Raw genomic sequence first — 14,553 nt, 5'->3', positions numbered from 1 at the left:
CGCCGACGAGATGTGGTCAGGTTCCATAACTATGAACCGCTGTGAGTCTTGCAAAAAGTTTACATACTGTTTGTAATATCCGTTTTTACATCAGTTGGACGCAATTTATTTACATCAATCCGTGAAGGATGTATTAAATATATTTTTGACCAATCACAATATAATAGAACAAGAATACACTTAGATTTAGATGTTATGCATCACTTATGTTATTGTATGGCCTTGCCCTTGGCGTCGATTATAGAAGCAGTTACTTCGAGAGTACCCGTGGCTCACAACTGACATTGCTGTGATGGAAGTGAAAATTATTGTGACTTCCCGAAATAATAATTTCATATAGTACTTCGTTTGTTTGTTGTTTAACGCCAGCAATATTCCAGCTACATGACGGCGGTCGGTAAATAATCGAATCTCGAACAGACAATCAAGTGATTGACATCATGAGCATCGATCCACGCAAGTGGGATACGATGACATGCATCAACCAAGTCAGCGAGCTCATATAGTAGTAGTAGTAGTTTGTTATGTATCACTTATGTTATTGTATGGCCTTGCCCTTGGCATCGATTATAGAAGCAGTTACTGTTAGAGTAGTAGTAGTAGTAGCAGTAGTGGTAGTAGTAGTAGTAGTAGTAGTAGTGGTAGTAGTAGTAGTAGTAGTTGTACTAGTAGTAGTAGTAGTAGTGGTAGAAGTAGTAGTAGTAGCAGTAGTAGTAGTAGTGGTAGTAGTAGTAGTCGTAGTAGTAGTAGTAGTAGTAGTAGTAGTAGTAGTAGTAGTAGTAGTAGTAGTAGTAGTTTATTCAGTTCTGTAGTATGGCCAGATGACCTATAGTACAGTTTCACGTGACAATGTAAGTGGTCACGTGAGAGTTGGGAATTGTAAAACATGTTTTTGAAACAGAGCAACAAATTTAATGTACATTTCTCGTGTTTAGCAAATATATTTTTAGATGAAAGTTGGTAAAAGTATAACGGCGTCTTGTGCAATCCATACCTGTGACAATCGCAATAGAATAGAACATAGCGTATTTCTCATACCCAATTTGCCTTCCGATTTCATCAGCATGGTATAACATTGATGTGGACATCTCATCATTCATCCTTAATAAGATAATCACACATCTAACAATTGTCATCGGAGTAGACACATGCAGACAATGACTTCCTGTCTTGCCAATACCTTGGTGCTGGTATCGGCAGTTTTCGTCAAAACGTTAATGTGAATGCCCATTATAGCACTAACGAGTCACGATCTAGCTGACAGAAAAGAACTCTCATTTAAAGCGGGACCATTGGGTATACACTTCGTACAACTAAGACAACACTGGTAAGCGGTGTTTAATGTGCCAGACATTTTTAATGTGAGACCATTTTAAAGAGTACATTTTATCGTTATTGTTTATTGTCAAAGAGAGGTTCATATCTTTTTGGAGGAGGCGTTCCAACAAGCTCCTCACAGCGATAGTCCGTTCGCGGAACTCTCTACACTATCGCTGCCACCAGTCAAAACTCCCCACTGTGATACGAGTAGGTGGCCCCAACCAAGCTTGGAGTTGAACTCGCAACTCAATTACCGTTATGTTTAAAAACAAGTGACGACTATCGTGACGCCGAATACACTTACCGCTGATAAATACTTTCTTTGTTTGTCAATTTGAATTTCTATTTCATTAAAAGTATCATCTTTAATTGATATAGTAAGAATGTATAATCTGATTATTAAAGTAAATTCATCTGGAAAACATGGTCAGTCGTAAACCTTTTCAAAATGAAATATGATGGCATTCCCAAAGACATAAACAAAAGTATAAACGTTACTACATTTGGTGTTAGAGGGCAAATTTCAAGATTCTTGTAATGGCCGCACCCACACTGGTGGCAGCGATGTTACCAAGAGTGTAACGAAGGTGTCACGCGCTATGAAGGAGCTCCAACTAAAAGAGGGAGACGATGGCAGACCCGGTGTAAACTCTACAAACCACGTGATTGGAGGTCCAGAAGATACAACGGTTTTGATTGGACGTACCTCGTGGTTGGTATTCTGGTGATCTCGGCAAACAGTGTCGTTGTAGTCGTCGTGGTGAGGACCCGTGAACTTCATATGCCGACGCTGTGGGTGATAGCCTTCATGGGTGTTTGTGACTTCTTCATGGGTTGTCTCATATTAGTGTTTTACATGCCGTCTGCATTTTCCCGCCGCTTCGTCTATTCCGATGACATGAAGAATGTGTCCTTCTGCATACACATGTTTCTGTTGGGGCAGACGACATTTAACATCGCCTTGGTTGGGTTAGATCGGTACATAGCAATTGGATGGCCGTTGAAGTACATGAATATTGTAACAACCAGAAGGTTCATGGCAGCTGTTGTGTTCACGGTCATCTTGGGCGTGTGTCGTATCGGACTGATCACATCGACCGGTATCGACACGAAATACGATTCACATTTGGCCATGTCTCTTCCCGCTTTTACCAACAGTACATCTGGAATAGGGAGCCGAATGGCTGGTGATTTGGGGCTGCCTTTGAGCACATTTGGAGTTATTGTATTTTGTTTCTTTAAGATCGTTAGCAAAGTATATGTTCATCCAACGATACCTCGCGGCACATACCTTATCCAACCAGGACCAAAAACCTGTCTGATGGCACTTTTGCCTGCTTGTGTGTTCTGCGTATCTTATGTGCCAGTGTTTGTGTGCATTATTCAGCTGATCATTGGCGTGAAGGAAGAAGACATCAGTTGCTGGCTGAAATTTGGTGTGGTTGCCCTATTTTCCAACAGTTTATGGAATGTGCTAATTTACACTGTTTCCTACCGGCCTTTTCGCGAAGCTCTGACCTCTATCTTCTGCCACTCCTTCTACCGATGGAATCGTCGGAGGGACGTATTGAAAATATATACATCTAAGAGTGACGTCATCAGAGAACACTATGACGTCGTTTAGTGAACTGAAGTTATGCTTTTATTCCCACAGGTTATCATTTCAAGACGTACTTTAAAATCCAGCTGGTATCCTGATGTCTCTGTTTTGATATGAAGAGAAGGAGTTCAGCTTACGTGAGGCGAGGCGAGGCGAAATAAGTTTCACGTCTCGTTTAGAGGTAATGGTAATATGACTTATAACCTTATTGAATCTTGGTGTGGAGCAAAACATAATTAGTGAATGAGTTAAAGTTTAACGTCACATCGGCAATATTTCAGCCATATCGTGATGAAACAAAATTTGACATTAACAATATATTTTAAACTGTATAAAATTCTGCCGACGAAGGGCAGAATAATAACTAGAATATCACAGATTTACATAAAACTAGTTAGAGAGCATGTAAAAATATATTATCATTTTGCAACACAATATAAAAACGGGCTATAGATCGCCAACAACTGAAGGTAGATCACCACGCTAGGGTCCATAGGGACTTACAGTACTTTTGCTACCTGCATTGACCCCAGCAGGATTTACACCATCCCTTCAGTGGTTGGCAATTATTGTCAATTTAGCCGAATTAAAAGAACATATATTCTGCGATTTAAAACGTGGTGGTAATAAATATACTGTGAATGACGTGGACTTACGTACCATCTCCGGGGGACAATCCTTTTACACTTCAACCCCCTTCGAGGTACAGCCACTAACAATCTTAGTTATCCAAATTATTCTACCAATATTGAAAGTTCATTTATTAATTACAAAACACATTTACCAAAATTTATGAACAAGGTCTATATCTGTTACAAAACTAAAGATTAAATGAGAGCTTATATTGCTAAAAAGATCCTTTAACGATGAAACTTTGAAATATCAAAACATAATTAAGTTAATATCAAATTGAATAGTACGTGGTGAAATATTCTTTATGAAATGTTCTAATTCCGTCCACAATTCTCTAACATGATGACATTCCATAAATACATGTATTAGCGATTCATTTTCGATTTCACAGAATGAACATGTTTCTTCCTCCGGGCTACCACTTCAAGGTAGTAGATGCACTTTAACATGCAGCTGGTTCCCTGGTGTCCCTGCGTCTTCAACTTATGTTTGGATATGGAGAGACGGAGAGACGCATTGAGTACATAGGGAACCCGGGAGGCGTCATCACAGAGTCTATCATATTGAACTGAGTTATGTGTTTCTTCCTACGGGCTACCACTACAAGACACTTTAACATGCAGCTGGTTCCCTGATGTCCCTGTGTCTTCAACTTATGTTTGGATATGGAGAGACGGAGTTCAGTTAACATGGCTCTGAGATCCCAGGAAGAACACACGTGCTTAGTTATCTGATTTACACTACCTCAAAATCAGACATTTTGCGAAACTGTTCTCTGTGTTCTCTGTGTTGCTACAAGCAATTGAGTCCTAGAAAGAGCCGGCCGCGGGGATTCTGGATAAGACTTAATCTCCAGCAGCCTCTGCTTGAAGTAGGAGTCGACGTAATGGATCGGGTGGTGAGGCTCGTGAGGTTGATGACGTCAACAGAAACCGATGGCGTGGGTAGTTGCTCATATCAACCACAGGATTGTCTGGGCCAGATTCGATTATTTACAGGCCTCGGTCATATAGCTTGAATATTGTGAAACAAACACACACATTACCTGGGAGGAGCACGGTCGTACAGTTAATAGTGTGGAAAGACACTCAAGCTCTGTTGGGTCAAAATATAAGGTAAGTTGAGAAAAAATGTTTTATAACTGTATTTCCTTTGTTAGATTTTCTTAGCTTCTTTGAGCGGCATTTAAAAGTTGTGAAGAACAAGGAAATGTTCTTAGGGATAAACGAATTCCTTATTACAACTGAGGCGACGTTTGGTGATGAATACTAACTGACAGAACCACATCACTTCCCCGGTGGTGCACGATGACGTCACAGGAAACGACCGAATGAGATTGCCAGGTGTGGAGGGAAATCCCGCGCTATAGACACATCAACGGTTACACATTCAAACATGGACTAATAAGTATTAAAATCTGTAGAATAGTATGTATGAAATTCCTTTGAAATAGTGAGGAAGCAATGTTGTCAGTTATTTTATGTTTACATTAGTTGCATAGGAGAATTGTTTTGTTATTGTAAACAGTGATGAACTAGGTCACGTCGCCAGACGGTATACTATGAAGGCAGTCAGCTGTATCCACGGGTTAACATAAAAACACAAGTACGTTTGGCATTGAATGTAGCCCAGGGCCGGCTCTGTAGTTTTGATAGGCTATGTAGTGGATAAACATATAAGCTCTATTTACATCGTGTAGGCTTCATTTCACGTGTAACCATGCCTGCTGACGGATGGAAAGCATATTTGTCCAGTATTCCCAAACACCCAGCCTCCTTTTTTGACCCTGCTAAGTTGTATCACATTGTGAAAAAGCAGGGGAAATTTGATATTAGTTTACAACACATAAAGAAGTGGTTGACATCCCAAGATGCCTATTCGCTTCAGCGACCTTTAAGATACAAGTTCAAGCGGAACAGAGTGGTGGCTTTAGGCCTCAATGCTCGATGGGATATTGACTTGGCTGATGTATCTAATATGGCCTCGGACAATGACGGTGTGAAATACTTACTCAAAGACATAAATGTATTAACACGTTTTCTGTGGGTCGAGCCCCTTAAAAATAAAACACCGGATGCGGTCATTAAGGCCTTGAAGAAGATATTTTCCCACGTTACCCTGCCACAAATTATACAATCGGATAATGGGCGAGAATTTGATAATAAGAAAATGAGGTCTTATTTAAGAAACAAGGGCATCACTTACTATGTCACACAGAATGAAACCAAGGCTTCTTATGCCGAGAGGGTGATACGGACCCCCAAGACCACGATGTACAGATATTTCACCTACAAACAAACGCACCATTACCTGAACAATTTGCAAGATCTCGTCCGGGATTATAACCACAGACCTCAGAGATCATTAAATGAAAGATCACCCTCAGATATTAATCTGACTAATGAAGCTTTAGTGTGGAAGGAACAATACATTGACACTTTGATAAAACCAGTCAAATCGAAAGCTGAAATCAAACAGAAGTCAATGAAGAAACCCTTTAAATTTAAAGTGGGTGATCAAGTGAGACTCTCTCATTTGAGACATACATTTCAAAGAGACTATCAAGAAAAATGGACTGAGGAAATCTTTATTATCAGAAGAAGGTTCTATCATGATGGTATGCCTATCTATCTGTTGAAATATATGGCTGATGATCTAGTTCAAGGTAGTTTCTATGCAAATGAATTACAGAGAGTAGACAAGCCCGCAGACACAGTGTGGAGAGTGGAGAAGGTTTTGAAGAAAAGGAAGCGAACTGGCGTAAAAGAGGTGTTTGTGAAATGGATGGGTTATCCCAAAAAGTTTAACAGTTGGATCCCAGAAACTGATCTTCAGAGTATATAAGGGTCTTCCTCTTGTTCCAGTGTCAGTTGTATTTCTATCGTCATGGAGTCCACATCGTGTCCTGATTGTGGGAGACAGTTCTCTAGAAATGATAATTTGCATAGACATGGGAGACAGATGCATTCATATCCTCCTCCTCCTCCTCCGGGAACCTAACCTCCTCCTCCTCCACCTCCTCCTCTGGGATAGTCATAAGATTAAGTTAAATTGACCACCACCTGGAGTCAATCAATGCTTCTATGATACTACATTTATACAAAAATTCTATTATTTTACAAGTAGGCCAGATTATATACTCTTCTTGGTAATTGATGGTCGTATTTGTTTGGTTTACTGATATAATATATACGTTGTGGTAATTCTTTCAATTTGATAATTTTGTCTATGAACATAAATGTTTTGTGTTCTTCATTTGTTGGTTTGACATTACTGATATAATAATTTTGTCCATGAACATAAATGTTGTAATTCTCCATTATCATATATTTATGTAAGCATTTGTCTAAATGTGATCTAACGATAGTAAGCAATCTATTTTTAATCTCCAACCAGTTCTTTGGTTTTGGCACGGAATAATTGACGCGCTTGTTGCCTCCCCCGTTCTATGAACTTTTTTTTCTCGTCTTCACTAATACCACTGGTCTTATGAGATTTTGATCAAATCTCCTGCTTCATTACGTTGTATTTGGTGAGTTCTGACAACACTAAATGAAACTCCCCCTCGGATATCTTACAATCAGCCATTGCTGTTGAAATTTGATCCTCAATGCTGTTCAACTTTGCTTCGGCGAGTATCCGAATCTTATCGTGTTTTAATGCTTTCTTTTGCAACCTACGAGAAATGAATTTTATCATTATTCCTGCCAGTCCTGAGACTCCAGCCGCTATTTCCATGCCGAGCTACAAGCGCAGTGTCAACTCCGTCCAGAGCATTCACGGCTCTGCAATACTTTTTATACAATCCAAGTCTCAACTCCCTATCCTTCTCTATTTGATGTTTTATGTCGCTTATTTGATGTAATCGAAATCCATCAACAGTATCCATCTTTTCAATTGCCTCATCGAGTGCTGGATATAAACTCATAGTGTATATTACGGTAATACAATAGTCTTTAATTGGTCTTGCTTAAATGTTTTGAGAGTATACATCAACCTTATCAAATTAATATTATACGGCAAGAATATCTTAGTAAGAGAAATACTACCACTTTTAATAATTTGGACCCCCTCGAGGGTTGCAACGGTTGATGCTCCGATATGACGTCGATGCTCGTGTTTCTTGAGCCATTTAATCGATAGACCTGGTAATATTAAGAAGGCATCTTCCGGTGCATCTCCGAATAAGACTTCAATAATAAGCGTAGAAATATTAGGTATTGCACTCAAGTTAACTTTAATATCATCGAATTCAGTAACCAAATTTAAACTAACATTTTGGACTGCCGGACGACTATATAACATATGACCTGGGTCTTCTGGTAGGGGAGAGACTAACACACTTTTTCGTTTTAACAGGATATAAGCCGCGAGAACGATGCCACTATTTATTATCTTAGTTAAATTATGTGCCTTACCCGTCATCACATAAGGTGGGGTAATGACGATATTCAGTAGCCACTCGATGTTTGCTTCGACCATAGTCCATTTATCATCGCCGTTGAGAATAATATTGTACAAAGTGTTTTTATGGAGTCTACTAACGTCGAAGTCGCTTAAATCTTCTAGATTACCCGTGAATGTAACTTCTTTCCACCTGTATACATTATCGTGTAAGTGTAAAGCGTATAACTTATCATCGGTATCGGGTTTAACGAATCCTTCTGTGTCTCCGAGATCGGAAAGCGCAATTGTATTACATTGTCTGAGCATTCCAGGGCCTGATGAATCAACCATTATTTATTATATGGAGTGTGACACTTAAGTATCCTATATGTACAGGTTGGTGTTTTACATTTAATACAGAAATTTTGAGGTCTGAAATAATACCCCGCTTTAATTTTTTATACTGTAATGACGAGAAAGAATTCGTTCTACCGCTATTATATTTTTCATTTTTCACTGGAACAGATCTGAGCAGAGTTGAAGGACTTTCTAGTTGAATATTTTCCGTCGTACTGATTTGATATAGATGGATTCACAACTCTTTATAGGGAACTAAATCGGGTAATGTATCTCCCTCAAATGTTGACCCGATTAATGTCATATCTCTGATTGCAAATCCAAACATAACTGCTAAAGCCTTACTTGATTTTCTCCAGCGTCTAATTTCAACATCCCATTCGACTCATTTTGTGTGAGACTAACTCCATTAGGCTTAAAAATTTCATCATTGAGTGAGCATACGCTGTAATACCCATCAGGCATAATAATGTATTTGTCAACATCTATTTCTCTTAATATTAAAAATCTATTATTTCTTTTTGCATCACTTATATTGGTCCACCTCAGGTAATATGTTACATCGCATAGGGCAATTTCGAGTCGACCATTCAATTTATCGATAGTATGAAGCAGTTGAATAGACTGACCATTTATTATTTCCCGGTCGTATAACATACATATTAAATATACAATGATACTATATCATAACTTCAATATGAAATCGAGATACATTACTAATCAATCGATTATAGTAACTGCCTCTGGTTATGATTTTATCGTTAAATTCCCTGATATCTTAGAAAAATAGAGAGTCACGGCAACTAGCGATAAAATGGTGCACAATTGGTTTCACAATCCGATGCAATTTTGGCAGAATCAGTTAAACTTTGCCATATGGTGTGCCACAACGGGATGTCGCGTATCTCTTCATGATCCAGTATTTGAACTAAATAAGTCTGTTATATCATTTTACGTATACTATCAGACTAGACGTATACTTAAAGAAATTAGTGCTCCATTACCGCAGGATCGAGCGTGGAATTCCACAAATAATCCGTACAATAGGTTCGCGTATGAGCGTATTTGTCAGGAATTTAATATTTCTAAGAGTAAAGATTGTTGTATTAAAGGAGCAAACCATGGCTAGGTGTTCCGTACAGCGGACAAAAAACTGTTAAAGAAGTCAGCGATGATTTAGTTAAAAAAACTCATCAACCATTCGATCCATTTAAGTTGTTACAGAAAAACAATCTTTTTGTAAGAATGCATAATCTTTATCATGGCTGGGAACTTTCGAGTAACGATTGGAGAGGTTTTCTTATGAGTTTTAAGGGTGGTTTGGCTTATATTGTTACAAAATTTATACAACTGAACGATACCGCAAACGCTTGGAATGAATTTCTTAATGATAAAATGGAAAATAATTTTACTAACCCAGGAGTTGTAAGAGTTAATGAATCGATAAGAACTTATGTATGGGCAATTCTCGGTGCACAATCACAAACACGAACGTCCATTTTCGGTTCTGGGACGGCGCTAGATGCGCAAAAAGAGTTTGTCGCAAACGTGGAGGACGCCATTAGTTCACCAGTTGACATACCATCGTCTATAAAGCGTGATCACAATGTATTACAGTACGCTCAATCCAAAGTGGACTACGTTTATGCGCCGGGACGATACATGTCTCCGAGGAATATTGAACTTAAGATCAGTCAAGTGATAGGTTATACTGACGCACAACCACAATTGCACAGCCATATTGCGGCTAAAAATCAACAACATATCGATGAAAAAACAGCTCTTGTAGTAGGTGGCGTCGAGGCTGGTTTACTCATGATTGGGTTAAATATTTCTTAGCGGATACGTACAACAGCCCTGCAATTGCTACAACCAGTGCCCACAAGTTTTGACTAAGCCAAGTGGTGGTCTTAGCTAATAAATTCAAGAGCCAGGAAACAATACTCTCTATTATACCGGGAAGTGCAGCCGAGGCTTTCTCAGCGAGCTTTACCAGTGCTGAACCTAATGCTTTTGAATGCTTTTTTATCCACTCTTTTATACCATCCGTATCAGTAGGCGGTGATCCGCCGCTACCACCTGTGCTGCCACTGGTTAACGTGAGAGTCAAAGTCGATATAATAAATCCCAATGTGGTTTAAATACTGGCAATTGTTATTCCCTGTTCTCTGAACAAAGTTTTAATTTTATCGGCCAGTGTAGTGCCATTGTTGAGGACTTGATCAATAGTTTCTCGAATTCGACTGATTTGTGAATGAAGTGCCTTTCTATTACTGGAAGCCGCTTCGAGGTGGGCCGATCTTTCCTCTTCTAAGTTACGCAATCTTTCTGCAACGTGGCGTCTACTGAATTCATTGCCCGACTGTTCAAGTTTTGTCTTCTCATAAGCTATATGCTTGTCGATTTCAGATAGCTTGGCTATATTATTGATGAGTTCTCCCCCATTGTTCGTATTGCCTTGTCAAGACCTCAAAATTCCCTAATACTGTACTCCGAGGATGGTACCTGTAACGTGGAATTATCGTAATAGGTATCCAAGATTTCTCCGAGTCCGTCCGAGGCCACCTTCGAGGAAGCATCCAAATTATCGAGGTTACCGAGTTCATCACGCACAGTTCGAAGAACCTTAGTAGTCTTTGCGGAAAGTTTTGCTCCTCGTGAGTAGTCTACAAAACCTAATTCATCATGAACAGTGCTAATGCCGTGTTTACCTTCTATCGTAGACAAGGCTAGGGGCTTACGAGTACGATAATGCATAAGATCAATATCCGGAGAGCCACACAGTCACAATATTCCTTTACTATCTATCTCAAACTTTGAATAGTCACGAACAAAAGGACTAACATCTTTAAAGGTATTGTAATAATCATTGACGGTTGACTGTAAAAGTTCATCGTTAAGATTCATAAAGCTGGTCTCATCAGTACCCTCTTCGATTGTACTTGTGTTATCAAAATCATCTAGATTAAAATCATCCATTTTTATATCAAACATATGGTTATATAATTTCAATATAACAATGTCTTCGCAATACGGACGCAAGTTAAACCCACAACGTAGACTTCGAGATCCATTAGGGGTCAAAGCAATTCGTCAGTCTGTAACTATAACTAATAACCCTAGTACCAATGATCAGAATCAACCGCTTCTGGTTCGCTTTCCTAATCTTGGCGCAGACGATGTGTTAGTTGCGGGAACTGTCCGACTAGCATTTACGATTATTTTGACTTCTAACAGGGAGCCTGTTCAGAACATAGGTCGTGCTATCGTTAAGAAAATCGCGATTAAAATTAGTGGTAATGAGGTTTTGAGTAACGACGATAGCGATGTATACTATTGTTACATGGATCTCTTGAGAACGGATAAAGAGCGGGAAAACTTACACTACCAAGGTATTTGTAATCGGAACACATTGAGACTGCACGTAGATGCTTCTAGTGGTGATGGTACCGTCGTAAAAGATCAGGCAGTTGCCGACGCATTGGGTAACCAATTCTATATTCCGCTAGACTTTGAATTACTAGATTCCCACATGCCTTTTTATCAAGCATCCCTAGGCGATAGGTTAGAATACGAACTCACTTTTAATGACTACGGTAGAGTAATCAGAGCTGCTGAAGATGCTAGCTATTCCATTGACAATATCTCGCTGGAGTATGATATGATAACAGATCCTGAATTAGCCAGACAAATTCGTAACCAGTATACAGGAAGTTTAGCCATTTTGTACGATCGCGTGCTTCGACATCGAAAGATCACGAGGGAAAAAAAAGATACGATGTGGAATATCAATCAATCAGTCGTTGAAAGGTATTTTAATGTTGTTCGAGGACCCCTCCGATGCATTTAAAAGAAATACCGAGAAGTTCTACAATCCCAAGATTACAAAAGTAGAATTGACTATCGAGGGCATTCCTAATCAAATATATAGTCAAGGAATGCTAGCGTATCACCAGTGGGATGAAATTAAAAAAACTTCCTCTATAAAACGAAGCCAAGAAGTTAACGTGATCGTGAAAGATCTGTCACTATACAGATAACGAAGCTCCAGTAAACGGCTGGTAAATTAAACATATATTTGTACGTGATTATGGATGCGCAACTTAATATACAGAATGGACGATTCGTGCAAGCAATCTATTAATAATCTTTTACCTAAAGAACCACACTGCGCTATCATATGCGGGCAAACGGGCTGCGGAAAAACAGATAGATATTTTACAAAGTCATTATTGGGACGTTTGCGATCATATTATATTTTTGTGCCCCACTATAAGCGTTAATAAAACATACCTATCGAGAGATTGGGTAATGAATGACGACGGGGTACACAGAGTCGATCGTTTACAAGACTGTTTACGAGTATGTCACGGAAAATACAAAGGAGAATCAACCCTTTTCGTAATAGACAATTGCAGCGCGAGTAAAGAACTTACAAAAAAGAAAGATATGCTCTCGTATTTAGCATTCTCCGGTCGGCATACTCAACATAGCGTTTGGGTACTTACTCAAAAATACAACTCTGTCCTGAAAGATCTGAGAGAGCAGACCAAATGGGTAGCACTGTTTCATTGCAAAGATCGAGATTCATTCGAGAAATGTTTACGCGAAAATGACATCATTTATACCAAGCTCGAACGAGATAAAGTCAGAAAACTGTTAGCGGCAACGAAGCACTGTAAACTCGTATTAAAAACCGATCAACCAGCTGCTTATGCAATTGCTTAGCAAAATGTAGCAAAATGTGGCAAAAATGTAGCAAAATGTAGCACAAATGTGGCAAAAATATAGCAAAATGTAGCAAAAATGTAGCAAATGTAGCAAATATACGATAAATTGAACATTAGCGGTTAATATGACATAATGTGGTTTGAAATCCTCATTCTTTCGCAACAGTTTATTATTACGGGATGTATTGGATATGCCATATTATATTATGTTAGACTTAAATATCTCCTTAGGTATTACATTATGAAATGCGATGAACTTATCGAACAAATGCTCAAAGATGAGCCTGATCAACATGCTGAAGTAGTTACAGATAAATCTTAAGATAAACATAGAGAAAGACTCGCGGCTTTGGTAGCCGGTGGAAAATTTTCCCAATATTTGGGGGGAAATTATACCATCGAGAAAATTGATAACATGACCGACGAAGAAATTAAAAAACTGTACGCACGTTACGAGTCTAGACTGGGAGCTACCACGACTAAAACGATGGGGTCGGCTATATTACAACTATACACAGTCGTAGCTAGTATGTTTCTCCCTATCCCGGCAGAACATCACATGTATTTATGCGAATCTCTCGAGAAAGACCCATTCATCGAACACGCTTTAAGCTCAGTGAGCTGTGAGTTTTATCATAGATACAGAATGTTCTTAGCTCCACTCACCACAGCTTTAATAACGACTAGGTATTGTCAATTTAAACATACGTGCCCCCTTAATAATAATGGAGACTCAACAGGTGACACCACAACAGATTGCGGAAACGCAACAACAAGTGAATGAGGAACCGACAGCACAACATATAGTGAATGAGGAACCACAGATTCTGAATGCACCACAAAAACAACCCAGAGTTACTAGGAAAAGCCCCCCAAAAATCTCCGCAGGCAGGATGGGAGGACTCGTGCGCAAAGCGAAACTAAACAATGATTCAAATATTGATCCGATTAAAACATGGGCACTAGTAGGAGTTGCTGCTATAGCAGCTGTATGGTTGTTTTATAAGACCGGAGAAGAGAAAACGTCACCCCCGATGCCACAACAACAAGTTCAATTAGAGGTTAGCCCCCATATAATGCTATAAGAAGCATGACTACTCCAGTTACAGATAGTAAAATGTTGGTAAACGCAACTAACATTCAGCGGTGGTCACCGGCTTGGCGATTGGCTATGCTCGTATGGCTAAAATGATTACTAAAGCCACACCTCCAAAGCTAGATTTTAATGGTTATGATATTAGTATGTCCGTTCTTCATATAGGATTGACTATGGCAACAAAGGATATGCTCATCAAACAAGGGCTTATCCCGGAAGACATAATGAAGTAATTAAACATTTGAATATTTTATATTCATATAATATGGCAACAATTGCGATGATGGTCGGTGGAGCTATTGTTAATGCTCTAGCTTTTTCGGAGAGTAATTTTTTATTTTCTAGTATGAGAGGTTCGGAGCAGAAAAGACATAATAAAGCTTTAGAACAACTAGAAAAAGCTCAGTCACAATGGGCCAGAAATAGGACAT

Source organism: Haliotis cracherodii, unplaced genomic scaffold (assembly GCF_022045235.1).
Source record: "Haliotis cracherodii isolate W230 unplaced genomic scaffold, xgHalCrac1.p SCAF_26, whole genome shotgun sequence".
In the NCBI taxonomy this organism is placed as follows: Eukaryota; Metazoa; Mollusca; class Gastropoda; order Lepetellida; family Haliotidae; genus Haliotis; species Haliotis cracherodii.
This window is presented reverse-complemented; position numbering follows the sequence as displayed.